The sequence below is a fragment of the Sciurus carolinensis genome, chromosome 8 (genome assembly GCF_902686445.1).
Source record: "Sciurus carolinensis chromosome 8, mSciCar1.2, whole genome shotgun sequence".
Classification (NCBI taxonomy): Eukaryota; Metazoa; Chordata; class Mammalia; order Rodentia; family Sciuridae; genus Sciurus; species Sciurus carolinensis.
Genome location: NC_062220.1, coordinates 20,423,080 through 20,438,423, shown reverse-complemented (window position 1 = coordinate 20,438,423; position 15,344 = coordinate 20,423,080). Strand labels below are relative to the sequence as shown.

Below are 15,344 nucleotides of genomic sequence, written 5' to 3'. Positions count from 1 at the left end.
GATTGCATTCTGGCGGGGAGGCCTAGTGATGATTTTGCCGGAGTCAAGCCAGTTGTGCCATTTTGCAATTTTGCATGCTTTTCCCAGGTCAAGTGCCCCTGAAATTTTGGAATGAGGTCAGTGTGAAACTGGTAAAAATCAACAGAAAACAGATGAGAATTTCCTTCTTCATATGTATAGGAGATAAAGTGACCAAAGCATGACCTGCCCCCTGAGAAATACATGAAGAAAGTTTGACCCGTCTAAAAATCAATGGAAGCAATAATGGAGGATCGGAGGACTGGGTTCCATCTACAAAGTAGGGGGTGGGGAAATTAAATTAGGAGCTTGTCAGCATATCTAGCCAATCCCGTTCTGATTCTACATCAAGCACCAGTCATTTACAAAGCCATGACCATTGAGTACAGTGGTGCAGGGTACCTAAGGAGGTTTCTACAGTGCCACAGAACTTTCTCTTGAGGAAATCTGGCTCCTTTTGCTTTGGTTCTTGGTTATCCCAGCAACCAGTGATCTTTAATTTGGTCCCCAGGGTGGACTGTCCCTGTGGGGGCTATCCCTTACGTTAGAGTACCCTGTCCTGATCCCTGAGCTGGACCCATCTCCCACTGTGAATTAATAAATTGGTATGCTGCTTCGCTGTCAGCCTCTTGTGGTTTGGAGTAAAGACAAGTCAGCCCCCTGAAGCTGTCCAGTTCTGCATAGCTGAGAAGTGAGCATTTCTGTATTGGTGCCTCTGAACAGAGGTACATGAGCCAAGCAGCTTCAACATCTGGCAGGACTCCATCTCTATATTTTGTATCTTCCTTATTCTACAAAGACAAGGAACACTGATTATTGGGTGCATTTGCCATTTGGCAAATTAATAGACCAGTCCATAGGAAAATTGACTCCCTTTTAAAAGAGTATAATAAAACTGTATTTGTTTGGACTAATTAGGTTAAGCCTGTCTGATTTAATGAAAGGTATGAATTATAGAATTCGTAAAAATATTATCACTCTCAGATACATTTAATAACCGAAACCTAGCCATCCAGTTATTGACTAACAGAATTCTAGCTTGAAAAAGTAGAGATTGCAATTAGTGTATCAGATCACTAGCCTCAACAGACCTTTGCTTTTCTGGCAGGTTTAATATTTTGGAAAAGACTGTATTTTCTTAAGCCAAACACTTTATCTTATTTACATAGTTAATTTGTGGAGGGAGTTACATTTTTTTAGTTGACATTAAGTGTAAGGAAAAACTTGTGCATAAAGTGAAATTATAGAGGCCAGACATTATTCAGCTGGGTATTTAAAAAGTTCTAATGGCCACAGTCCTTATTAATAAGCTTTCATGGTGTCTCCAATAGCTCAAGAATTAGAGCCAGTGGCTTATGTCAGTTTCAGGACTGTGAATTCTGTACCAAGGAACGAGGGCCAAATGTTTACAGGCTCCATTCAAGAGAATGGTGTCCAACCATAATTCTCTAAAAAATGGTCAAAACTGCCCAAGGAAGGGCCCTGACGCCAGCAAGCCCCTGTCCTGGGCCTGGTTGGTGCTCATCTCTTTGCCTCTGCACTGAACCGGGTACTCTTAAGTTTAAGTTCTATAGTTTAGGTACATTTATATAAATATATCACTTATCTAACTGAGACTCCTAGAAATAAAAAATAATAATATTAATATAATGGAATTATTTTTTAAATAATTGAATTGTCAAAGGAAAGAAAGTGAAATTTAAAAAATTTAAGATTCTGTGAAATACTGGTCTGAGCAATTAGAAAACTCTATTGGAAATAAGATTTATATTTTTATTCTAAATTTAGTCAGTAATCATAAATTTGATTTAAGAAATAGTTTTGAAAAATCATTATTTTCTTAAGAAAACTGTATATAATTTTATTACCATTATTACAATCTGGCCTTCCAAAGCAGAGAGAGGATTTTCCCTGTTGGATTAGACCATCTATGTATTTAGGCTTCAGTACAAACAGAAATCTTATGGTCAAACAACATTGTCTTTCTAAAAGAGGTAATCCTGTGTCAATGCAAACTAAAGATAATTCCCAAATATTTGAAGTTTCATAACTTTATCTTTAGTGATTTCATGTTGCTAATTTGTAACTGAGAATGAAATTATAATATCTACTCTTAACAATGGGAATGAAACAAAGAGATGAAAGTAAGTCAAGGTCTATCAGTTCTGAGTACAGCATTGGTCAGCCCAGACCTAGAAATGTGAACCTTCACCAGTGGACAGACTAGTTGGATTTTTATTTAATGCATGTATCAAATAGTAGCTTTAGGTACAGAGTGATGATGAACTCTTGAAATATTTAGGTGTTCCATTAATATAAAATTTTCCAATTTATGTATGGAATTATCTTATTCTTATCCTTTATAATAATACAAATAATATCTGTTTCTAAAGCACAAAGACCTAACAAAGCTGAGTAAACACTATTGTCTCTATAAAATCAAGAAATATTATATTCACAACCCAGGGTGAGAGATGTCTTGCCCTTCATTTGTCTCTAGGCAGCCTATTTCTGGATAGTTGGTGCTTCCAATAAAGCTTTTAGGAAGCTGAACCAACTATCACCCTGAGTTCTTGCTAAAAAGATCATGAAATGAAATGATATTTGCAAATCATTATGCAGAATTCTGACTAATGGTAAAGGAAAATGATGATGGTAATGATGAGTCAAACAGGAAAACTGAGCAATTTACTAGCCTGCAAAGTGGTGCCCTTATCATTAATGAAGGGCATGGAATCATTTGCCAAATTATGTGAATTGTTAAGTTGTGAAAGTAGGAAAAGAAATTCTGTATATCTGATTATAGGAAACCAGGAGGATTAAGGAAGAAAAAAAATTCAGCACCAGGTTTTAACTGTTCTTATATTCTTCTATCTCTTTAAATTACCTTTTTAATTGTGGCAAACACACTCACATATATACATGTCTGTGTGTGTGTGTGTGTATGGTATATATACCATATATATGTTTTATATATGTGTTTCATATATACATATTATATGTGCATAAACACACATATAATTTATGTGTACATGTATATGTATATATGCATACTTACCTTAACTATTAAATTCCTTGTCATTTATTACATTCCCAATGTTGTATGACCATCACCACTTCCTATTTCTAAATATTTCTAAATTTTTCATTACCCAATTCAGAAACTCTAGTCCTATTAAACAATAGCTCCTCCTAACACCTGGTAATCTCTAATCTACTTTCTGTTCTCCGTCAATTTGCCTATGATAGATATTTCACTGTTTTATATTTTAATTTAACCTTGTTTCTTGTCTAAAGTAATATTTTAGTTTATACGTGTTATATACTAGGGCTGTAACAATGATGGCCAGGGCAGAATCCCAGGAACCCTACCAAGAGGGAAGCTTTTCCTTGTTTCTACTTGTTCTCTCTCCCTCCCAAGAGACCTCTGGTTTGATCAGATGCAAAGGAGGTCCAGGCTAGGCGGTTCAGTGTGAACCCAGAGTAGCTCAAGCCCTCTGCTCAGAAAGGGGCGATGGTGCCTGGGAGTGTGTTTTGCTGCTGGGAATAGACTGCTCTGGGATCACTTATAGGTCTTTCTTGATTTGGAATGTCTGAGCATCAGATCTTCCCAAAGTGAACAGAGACTAGTTTCTTCTAGTTCCAGACTGATACATCACTTCTGCCCACTACACATTTCAGGGCTAGGTTAAGGTGATATTTAGGTGAGTGTGTGTGAGTCTAGAGCCACTCTGAGAACTTGTGTCCATGGTGATGGAGAAATTCCTCTCTGCAATGTCAACATCATTAGTGTCCTCTGAGAGCTCTTTGTGAAGCCAGGGTAGACTTGGTGGGAAACAAGGAGATCTGGGGATAAGGGAGGGACTGCAATAGCATCTCAGAGAGCAGATTCTCAAGAGCAGCTTCTCCGAGTCATGGTGCCTTGTGATTTCTTTGGGCACCTTCTTTACTTCCTTTTTTCATTTATCACTTATTTATTGAGTTTCTGCTGACCATCATGCCCCTTGTTAGATATTGGTAAACAGACATGACTCTTCACAGAGCTCACAGTTTATTTAAGGGGGCCTCCATTAAACAAGGAAACGAACAAGTGGGACATCACCTGGTTTGATGTCCCTCCTCTAGTTTCTCTAGTGGAAAATAGCATGATCACTAAGGTAAAAGTTTCAGATCTCATTCATGTGGAAAATTTCCTCACCACCCACAGACCCAAACTTGGTTCCTGAGATAGCCTCTTTATTCATTTGAGTTCATGTTTTCAGTCGATTAAAATTGTCCTGAGTTCTACTAGATAAGAGAATTGTAGAAACAGTATCTGCGAGGAGAAGGAAGATTCAGTTCTCCTCTATGTGATTCTTTTCAAGGATCTGTGTGCATCACAAAAGAGGAAGAAGTTTTTTTTCATTAGTTTCTAGACAGTCAAGAGCATTTTGGGCTAACTTGTTTTTATATTGAAGCAGGAGCTCCCTCTAGCAGGAAGACAGTCTCTGGAGTACCAGCACACCTGGTTCCCTCCCCCAGGCGCTTGGCGAGATTGCAAGCAGATGGCCAGATACCAGAGCATCTCTCCGGGCTGCAGATGCATGGGAAGGTCCCTGACGATCAGAACCCAGTTTCCTCCCAGAATCAAGAGCTGACTCCAGAGGGAGAAACCCGTAAGGAGGAGCTTTCTCCCCATAACCTCCTCGCTCCAGAGCCTCCTCAGCAGCTTGACTCATCAATCCCTGGTGCTCCTCAGCAGGCCCAAGACAAATCTCCAAACCCAGTGGAAGGGGATGTTCAACAATCAGATCTTTCTCCAAAAATAACAACCACAAAGTCAGATGTCCCTGAAAATGGCGCCGGGCCCTCTGAGGTAAAAGCTGATGAAGTGGAGCCGTCCCACACCACTGCTTCCCAAGCACCACCTCAGCACCCTGACCCTTCTCCACCCCTTGGCCCTCAACCAGAGCAGGACGAGGAATCAGGGGAGGCCAGGGTGGCCCCCAGCAGCCCTCCTCCATCTGAACCATCTCAGGGACCTGACCCAACTTCTCTCAGCCCTCACAAAATCCAGGATGAAGAAACTGAGTCAGCCAAACCTCTGCCCCAAGGTTCCCACCATGATCTTCCAGAAGAGCCCTCCCACCCTGACTCGGTGAAGCAACCAACCCTAAAGGAGGAAACCCCCAAATCAGAAGTTCTCCGGGTCAGTACTCCTTACCCAGAGCTGCCACCTACCCAAGACTCAACCACAAACACAAAACAGGACACGGAGCACCCTGTGGTGTTGCTCCCTAGAAGTCGGCTGGCCCCCACTAGGCTACCCCAGCCTCGGACCCTTGCTCCCCTCCAGAGCAGGAGGCCCACACCCAAGCTCCTCCCACCCAGCAGGGAAGAGGCTTTAAGCACAAGCTCAGATCAAAACGTGACTCCCTCTCCCAGGCCTGTACTCACTCAGGAAGGAGGCACCAGTAAGCTTCCTCCCATCAGCCCTCCCAATTCCAAGCCACCCCCAAATCTGAGCCCCCTGGAAACCCACAGTGCTCAGCAAGGTCAGGAAGAGAAAGCCAGTGAGGTGAAACTCCCTCCTATCAGTCCCCCCATCCAGGAGCAAGCCCCACAGCACATCCCCAAGGCCTCCCCGGAGGAGGAGGCTCCCCCAGTTAGGCTCCCTCATATTCCGACCCCATTCACAGAACCGCAGCTGCCTGAGAGCACAGGGGCTCTTCCTAACACAAAGCCAGCAAAGGAAAGGAGAGCTCCCAAAGCAGGCCCTTCCTCCAGCAAGAAGATTCCAGAAGTGCAGGCCTCACCCCACAGCCAAGATTCCCTGCTGCAGAAGGGAGTTAGGAAAAAAAAACTCCCTGTCCAAAGAAAGACAGCTAAAGGACCAGTACCTCTGAAAAAGGCCCTGTCCGGAAGCCCTCAGATAGCCTTGCAGCTAGAACCCCAGAGTAAACCAGGACTCAAAGAGGTGGCTGACCATCCTAACCCCATCCCTCCCCCGAGCCCCCAGGGGAACCGGAGAGAACTAGTCCACACTCCAGAAATTTCTGATCTGTCCCACACTGAACCAGCACCTAGAGATCCCGCATCACAGGAAGAGAAAAGAGGAAATGTACATCACTCCAGAAAGAAGGCCCAGACCAACCTTCCCCCACATGACCTGGTTCAGGATGTAGGTGTATCCAAAAAGAGACCAACTTTGAAGGCACTGATTCCCAAAGGATTATCTCAAGAAAATGATACTGCCCTCAGCAGTGACCAGCCAACTCAGGAAGTTCATCCCCCACACAGGAGACCGCCCTGGAATGAAAAGGGCCCCGCAGAGCCAATCCAGGACCCAGAGAGAAGGGTGCAGGTTCATAAAAAGGGAAAGCTTCAGAAGAGAGCAACTGTGTCGGAACCCTCCAAGCAGGAGGGCGGAACCCTTGCCCAGCAGCCTGTCAGAGAGACACCAGCCCATACAGGTGCCCATCAGAGCAGAGAGAGCCCCATCCAAAGGGACGATGCACTTGCTTCCAAGCAGCAAACCAAAGAGAAACACAGCCGAAAAAATGTGGGTACAACACAGGACAAAAGCCCTGCTGCTCCCCAAAATCAGTTGTCCTCTGAGGAGCAGGCCAGCCGGACAGGAAGACTTCGTGCGAGGGGCAGTCAGAGCACCAAAGTTTGAGTTCTTCCTCAAGCCACCAGGTCATTAAACCTCATCCAGCTGCACTGCCTCAGAATGAAGAGCTGGGTTACACAGGCTTCCTTCTGCCACCACAGGTCAGCACAGGGGGAGGGGCCATCCTGAACTGACCAGCCACTGGGGGCTCAGAAGGTGGCCAATCTTTGTACTTCTGTGCCTCTTTTCTGGCTCACCATTACAGTGAGAAGAGCATCCATTGCAGAGGGAGACAGCAGCAGGGGCAGACAGTTGGGTCAGTTGCTGCCAGCGTAGGCCAATCTGGAAGGCCAGTGTCAGCAAGGAGCCTCTACATCCAGACATGATTCCAACGTGGACTCCAACTTGACTGAAGCAATGCCAGAGAGTCATTAAATTTTATTCTCTGCATTAGGAAAGTTCACTCCTAGAAAGTTCTCTCATATCTGTTGCATTATGGAAGGAACCCAAAGCATAAAGAAATCTGAAAAAGGAAATTTTGTTTCTGGAAAACCCTACCTACAGTTAATTTGTGGGAATCTTCTGTTGGGAAGAGGACACATCTTTTCACACATGTCGCTGTGATCAAGCGCCTCCGATTTACTTTGGCATATGTTGCTTGAAACTTACTTTTATTTGGAGTGTATTTCAAAAATGAATACCTTCTTTCTCTGTCTGAATAGGAATCTCATGTAAATTAGCCCATGCTATCATTATGCCAAACCATCTGGTTGAATCAGTTAAAAGAATTAGTGGGGAAAAAAATCAGGTGAATCAGTTTTTCATTTATCTATTTATGTCTATTCTGTTCTGCTGGCAACTGACATAAGTCCAACTGGGGCCAGCCTACGTGAATCTGTTTAGAAGGCAGTGGAGTTTATCACACAACCATGGGAAGGGCCGATGTGTAACAGGTTCTCAACGAGATAGGGGACCGGTTCCTGAACATTAGCAGGATCTTTATCATCTCCAAGACTCTTGTCATCTTCTGGACTCTTACCTAGGGCTCACATCATCTCACATCTGTCTCTTTCTCCATGTTGGCTTCATTCTTCAGACTACAAATGACTGTGTATCCATTTCTGTATGTGGCAGGGAACATGGCTACCAACAGCTGTCAAGTGTACATCTGATTTTACCTCTGGTAGTTCTTGCTACTGTAAAGGGATTAACTTGAATGTTTCCTTGATTTTAAGATAAGAAACAATCCATCTTCAATTAGGCATTTCATTTTTGAACCAATCTCTGTTATCTTTGACATAACCCATTGGACCCATTCCTATGTGTGGAGACTGCATTCCCAAAGAAGAGACAATAATTGTGATCCAGGCAGCAAACCCAAGATCCCACTATTAAGCACTTACAGTATATTTATATTGTGATTACTGTATGTATAGGCAATGTGCTAAGCAAGGTTTGGCATTCTGTACTTTTAAAATGTCTGACAACCAAATGCCGTATGTCTGATCTTACACAAAAGCTATGTGTCCATAAAACAATATGAATAACAAATGTTATTTCAAGAACAGTAGAGGAAATTGATATTTTTAAAAATTCAGGATGTAGGAATACTGTTGTAAAAGAAGAATCCTCTTGTAACTATGTCATGTTGGTAATTTTCCTCTGACTCAATCTGGTTTGTTCAAGATAAAAGTTATAGGGCAATTTTAAAACCATAATTTATATTTATTAAGTCATTCATCTAGTAAGCATTTGTTGAGCATTTCCTGTGTGCCAGCTACTCTGATAGCTGTTAGGTATAGTGGGATAATGAGGCTCCTTTAAGGAGCTCTCTCTTTCTCTTCAAGGAAGACAGACAAGAGAGTTTATTTCAACACCAGGTAATTAGGGAGACTGGAGATCCTGCAGCATGCTAAGCTGTTTTTGGCATCCCATAGACAGAAAAACCAAGAACACCAAGGAAGGACATTGAATTGAGTCTGAGATAGGAGAACAGGACCAGGAAACACTTCCAAGAGAAGGTTATCCTTCTGCTGAGACTTCAGGATTGCAGAATTAGTCAATGAACTGACGGGGGAGGGAAGTTCTCTTTTTCTTAGAAAAGGGAACAGCACGCACCTCCCCACAGAGGCATGAGCATCTTCTGTGTACCCGAACGCCAGGAGAGCCGTAGGTCTAGTAGAGCCTAAGGGCCTTTTGTGCCATGCTAAAGAGCCTGGAAACTTGATCTTGTAAGGACAGGGGACCCTGGAAGGTCAATTCTTATCTTAGAGGTATCTTTCTGGAGGTGATGCAGAGGATAAACTTAAGAAGGGTAATCAAGGAGGCAGGAAGAATGACTGGTAGGTGGTGGCAGAAGTTGGGATGACAGTAAGGATGGCAGAAATGGTCAAAATCCAGTAACGGAGGGTATGGTAGATTGTGAAGGAAGAGGAAAATAAAGGTAACTCCCTGTTTTCCATGAGTTGCGTGGGGCCCCGTGGAGGTGCTGATGCCTCGCCAAGGCGAAGAGCTTCAGAAACCCGCTTGTGTCCTCTGCAACTGCTTCTGAGTTGTGTCTGCATTAGAATTCAGTGGGCAGCACCGAGCACAATTTCTGCCTGATGTGGAGGAAGCTCTGGCTCCCCTTCCCTGAAATTCTTAATGGTAATAGAAGTTTCTGTGTGTTTTGTTCTGGTAGTGTAAGTTCTTAATGTCTCAGATTCAATGCTGGATTCTGATTTTTGTGGATAACATTTTGTGGTCCAAAGAAAGGAGTAGAAAAGACTGTCAGCTTGGCTCTGGTAGGAGGTTTTTTACTGCGGTTATTGATTGTCTTGATGTAAGGGAAATTTTTGATTTTTAAATGGAGACTATAAATATTTAACTTTGTCATTTTCCAATCTACTTTTAGAAGCCAAGTTCATATCATTTCCATTTGATGTGTTTCTCAGCAAAGTGATCTTTAGAGGGGAAAAAAACATTGGAGGCTTGAAGTCACGATATTAGTAATGTCATCTTTTTCTTAAAGTCTGGCACCCAGTATTCAAATTAACAAAGACAGTAGTTCCACTAGACATGAAAACCTTCTTCAAATATTTAAAGAACTAAATCAATTATTTTCAAAACCTCAAAAGTTAGTTGGAGAAAGGCATGATAGAAAATTCACAAAAGAGGAAGTAAAAATGTCCAATAAATATGTCAAAAAATATTAAACCTCATTATAAGTTACAACAGAATAGATTTTTTAAAAATATCAAGTTAACAAAGATGAAAGAACTGGTTAATGCTTATTTATTTGGGGGAGGTTTTGTGTCATCAGTGAGAAAGTAAAGTGGCACACATTTTCTGGGGGACAGTTTTCCAATATCTGCCAAAGACCTAACCTTCAATCTAGTAATTTGAATCTAAAAATCATCAGGAGAAAATCATTTATGTGCATGAATGTTCATATCAATTTTTATAATGTCTAGAAATAATCTAGCCCTCTAATGGGATTTTTAAAACAAGTTATGGTACAGCCATATGCTAGAATGCTTTGTTGTCATTATAATCATGTTGCTGAGTATTTACTTAGAGGAAAATATTCAATATATATTAAAGAGAAAGTTTCAGAAGGTATAGCTAGTGTGGCTCTAGTTGTTATCGCTAGATTATTTTCCCCTCTATAGATCACTTAGCTGAGAAACATCAAATGGAAGTGATATGAACTTGGCTTCTAAATGTAGATTGGAAAATGATAATATTAAATATTTAAAGTCTCCATTTAAAAATAAAAAATTTTCCTTACATTAAGACAATCAATAACCGCAGTAAAAACCTGACTAAAACTAAAAAGGATAATGAATAATTTTTATTTTCTCATTTATGCTTTTAGTATTTTTTAAATTTTATACAATTTGTGTTTATTCAAAAAAGTAAATAAAATTAAATTCTTTGTCACACACACACATTGAAGAGCTTGTCATGTGAAAGCAACAGCCTTATGGTCTATTTCCGTTTGGCATAATGAAGAACTTTCTAAGAGTTAGAGGTGATTTGCAGGCTTCTCCAGAAGTTAGATGCTCCTTTGTGGAAATCTCACAAAAAGTCTCCATATGTTGGGTGATTTGTTGATGTACATGAAATTTAAATATCCTTTTATGATCTATGATCCATTTGTTATGACTAGCTCTACTTGTTGGCTCTGAGGAATCCAGCTGTCTGTTTTATTAAATATTGTGTTTAGTACTAGAAAATTGCACACATCTTAGTATTCACTAGATCACAGGCTTTTGAACATTTTTTACTTGGAATACATAACTTGAAATACATTTTACATGGGAAGTAAAGCACCACAAAATTCCCTTAGTATACTGATACAACTCTGATGTTTTCTATGGTGTTGAGTTTTAGTTTTTTAAATGCAGCCTGTACCTGCTGAATTGATCTCACAGTTTGATTTGCACCATGCAACTTGAAAGCCCTGCACTGAGCACACCAGGGCTTCACTTTGTGTTGTCCTTGGAGGCCTATTTACCAGGTCATCTACCTGTCTGGCTGCCATTAGGTGAGGTTGAATGGGGTGGCCTCATTTATACTGAATTCTCTGAAATGAGGATCTGTGTAGTGGCAGATATGCCTTTGTCAATGTTGGAACTCAGGAGAAGATCCATCCAAAATTCATATGTGTAGTTTTAAGTTCTTCATGTAAAGCTTAAAAATACTTACGATAAATATAACACATGATCTCCATCAGTAGTGTTTCCTCTACTAAGTACTTAGCTGACTCCTTTGCCTTTTGTTCTGTGATAACCCTGAAAATAATCTTGTTACCATAAAAGATCCTCACTATTGATATAGTAACTAGCACAGTGATTTGCAGAGAAACAAACAGGCTTTTCCAGAAGTTAGCTGCTCCTTTGTGGATGTATGTCCATAAATGAATTCAATTGCTTAGTTCAATTTGAAAGTTGTAATTCTAGAAATCACTTTTCTGTATTGATCAGGCATTCAGAGAAGAGAAGAGTCTACCCCTTTATTTGTATTGACAATCGATAAAAAAAATGTTGGAAGACTAAACCTTTGATCTTTTTTTTGGGGGGGGGTCACCGGGGATTGAACTCAGGGGCATTTGACCATTGAGCCACATCCCCAACACTATTTTATATGTCATTTAGAGACAGGTTTTTGCTGAGTTGCTTACAGCCTCACTAAGTTGCTGAGGCTGGCTTTGAACTCGAGATCCTCCTGCCTCAGCCTCCAGAGCCACTGGGATTAAAGGCGTGCACCACAATACCTGGTTTAAACCTCTGATCTTAAAGGTGATTATAGAAGGGCAGTCCTGCATAGCAAAAGCTAAAGCTCTTTTATTAAAGACTGTAACCTTAGAAATACATGATTGTGAATGACTCCACAAGTCAAAGTAATCCTTGGAAATTCCAGTTCCACTACAGCGTCCCACTGTGAACTTGGCAAGTTACGAAGTTCTCATGTATTAAATGGAGACAATACTAGGATCACTGTGAAGATCAAATGAGTTAATATATTGAAAGGTACCTACAACAATGTCTTTCCCCTTCCCAATTTTTCTATATATGCAGATCTTAGCAAGTTTCCTCTCTTGAAATTTGTCTACTTCTTCTAATTGTCGACTAGTTGCTTCATAATAAACTCACTCATTTTTAAAAATCTTCTACAGAAGACATTACAAATTATGAAGTTTAGTAGGAAGAAATGTTTTTTGTAACTCATTTTCTCTATATGTGAATGTGTTTTCATGAACTTTCCTTTTCTTGGTGTAGAAATGGTTTCTGTTTAAGTAACTGATTATTCCTTTGATTGGACACTGAAGAATATAGCACTTTATTGTTATAATAGTTTAATAAATATATTCATTTTATCATAGAACCATGAGCATGATTACTCTATTTCCTTGGACTTAAATGATAGCTTTCTATTGCAATAGCTTATTTAGTTACAGAAAATTATCATGGATACTATGTGAAATTATTATTTTTCTAATTGCTAGCGATTTTTTCTTAGAAGCACAAATAGATAAGACGTTTAAGATATAATTCTGTCCTGGAAAAATAGCTTCTTTAGGCACCTTTCGTTTTGTAATAGCAGTTCCTGATGAACTAAATATTTTCTTTAATTTTTCACTAAAATTATGTGACTATTCTATTAGAAATAAATATCTTAAATTCTATAGCAGATTATTGTGTTTTAATTTGCTTAAAGCCATTTTCATGGTTACATATTTCAGTATGGAGACTTTTTTACAGGGCATTTTATATATGTATATTCATTTAATCATGGTAGGTATAAGCTACTCTTATTAGTTGTAAAAAATAAGCACCTTATTGCATGTTTTTTTAAGCCCTCCTTTCAGTGGAGGGAAAAAAAGGAACGATTCCAAAGTCATTTGGGCATCTGAAGAATTTTGTCTGAAAACAAAAGTCTATTTTTTCAAGTCATCCATTTCCAAATGCTTTCAAAGAAAATAAACTTTAGTGTGGACACATTTACTTTTGCAAGGTTTTATTTAAATGTTTTTAAAAGTTCATATTGAAAAGTAATCAGTCTCATGTTCTTGGACAGAAGAGCAACTAAACTGATTTAGTATACAAGTAATCTGATGGATATGAAACATTGATCATTAAAATAGGGATTTTTGTTTTTCAAGATATTCACAACCTGACCCCCAAATGGCAATTTTATTACTAGTTATTAACCCAGATATATGTATATGATGCCAGGTCATCAATATCTTTTACTTTCTCCTTCATGAAGTAAAAGGCCCTCTTTAGCCTGTGTGATAATTTGATATTAAATATACATGAAAATGCTTTATTCTTATGTAATTATCTCTCCTACATTTGTTATTTAGGTTGGAGTCTATGATTGTCTTTTAAAATGTTTTCTTCAAGTAGTATTTAACTCATTTGACTTCAAAGGAATGTAAGTTGAAATAAGTGTCTGAGCCATTTAGAATTGTTTTTGAGATGCAGTTCTAGTTGTGCCAGATACTTCATTTATAGTTTCCTGCATTTGGTAATGATACCAATCCATAAAATGACTTTAAAATCTACCATGCATCATTAAATTCTTTTATGCTTCATTGTAGGGGTTTAAATAAATTTAACTGGCCTATATACTGAAGAATTGGCTTCTTTTGTGGATTATGAAGTTGTGTACGCATGTGTGTGTGTATTTTAAAAATGTTGTCTCAAGTTGACTTTAATTTAGATACTTCGAATAAGATTACATTAAGAAACTTTGTGGCAGGGTATTATAACCTTGGTAATTGCTTTTAAAAAAAAACTGGAAAGTAAGATCTTTTGCCTATCGATGTATCAAGACATTAGAAAATAAATTAGGAACTATTTGAAACTCTTTATTATAGGAGTTCAAGTCATTAAAGTGGTAGCATTATAATGTGGTTTAATAGTAATCTAAACACATTATCTTTTACCCAAAATGTTTTGTTGCTGAGAAACCGTTGAGACATTAAATTGCTAGAACGGCAGCTGCATTGTACCATCAGATGGAACCTGACTTATTTACATCATAGTTCAGATGGCTTATGCCTGGGGTTAGAAAAAGAAACTCTGACACAAAAATTATATTTCAAATAAATTTTAATATGTATAGGATCTTTCTATGAAAATTATATTCATGAGATACCTTTTTTAATTTTTATCTTATTTCAATCTGTTAGATTTCTGCTCTTTTTCACAAGGCTCTGTGAAAAAGGACAAGTGTTTTCTTAAAAATTAATGAACAGAGGGTCTGACCCCTCCATCCCCGACCCCCAATACTCTTCTGTTTTTTGGTATTAGCTACACTGAATTCTTACCAGTGGCAACAGTCATGTTTAAGCACATTTCTGGCTCCTTAGACAAACCACTTTCACTGCCTGATGTTTATTCTCCCCAGATATTTGAATGCCCTCCAGATATTTCTTTGTTGTAAAATTTCTGTTCCGATATCACCACCTTACAGAGGACTTCCGTTGACCACCATGCATCTCTCACTCGGTCCCCTCATGTGGCTTTGCTGAACGATATCATACGATATTTTTAAATGTGTTATTTGTCTATCTCTAACATCAGCATGTAATCTGAACAGGGCTTTCTGTTCATTGCTACCTGACCAACATCCAGAACATCTAACACCTGGTAGTTAATCAATAAGTGTGGGTCAAATGCCTTCTTTCTCATGGGAGTTTAATAAAGAATGGTCCTGCATACAGTTGACTCCTTTTATAACTTTGGTTGTGATAGACATGGTTACTCTAATGCTCCTTTTCAGATCGCTGTTACTCCAAGCTCCTTGGATATATGACTTCCCTATGTTGCCTGTGTGAAGTCTCTCTCCAGCTGTCTCAAGTCAGGTGCTAGGTTGTGGAGCTTTAGACTTTCCTGCCACAATCAAATTCTTTTACTTATCTGCAACAACTTTCACCTAATACTATTGATTTTTATAGGAGTTTAAGTTCAGGTTTCATACTAGCACTGCCTAGAATAGGGATTTGATCTATAAGTTTTTCTGTTCAGATGAAGTCCCTGTATCTGTGGGCTGAGATTCAGACTCCTCCTTTCCAACTTTTCACCTTATCAAAGCACTTGGGTCTTGACTGCAAGGCACACGGGGACAGTGGCCTGCCTTCTCAGGCCAGGTGTTCAAGCCTCAGCCCCCACTATCTCTGATCTGTCCACATCATCCCCACTCTTCTGACTTAGAGTCTTCACTTCACTGGTCACACTTGGAA

The 15,344-nt window shown here is 39.5% G+C and overlaps 1 protein-coding gene across 1 annotated transcript in view; it reads left to right on the top strand.

Annotated features, from left to right (window-relative positions):
* Positions 1–15,344, top strand: part of Lrguk (leucine rich repeats and guanylate kinase domain containing) — a 103,789-nt gene that overhangs the window by 61,047 nt on the left and 27,398 nt on the right.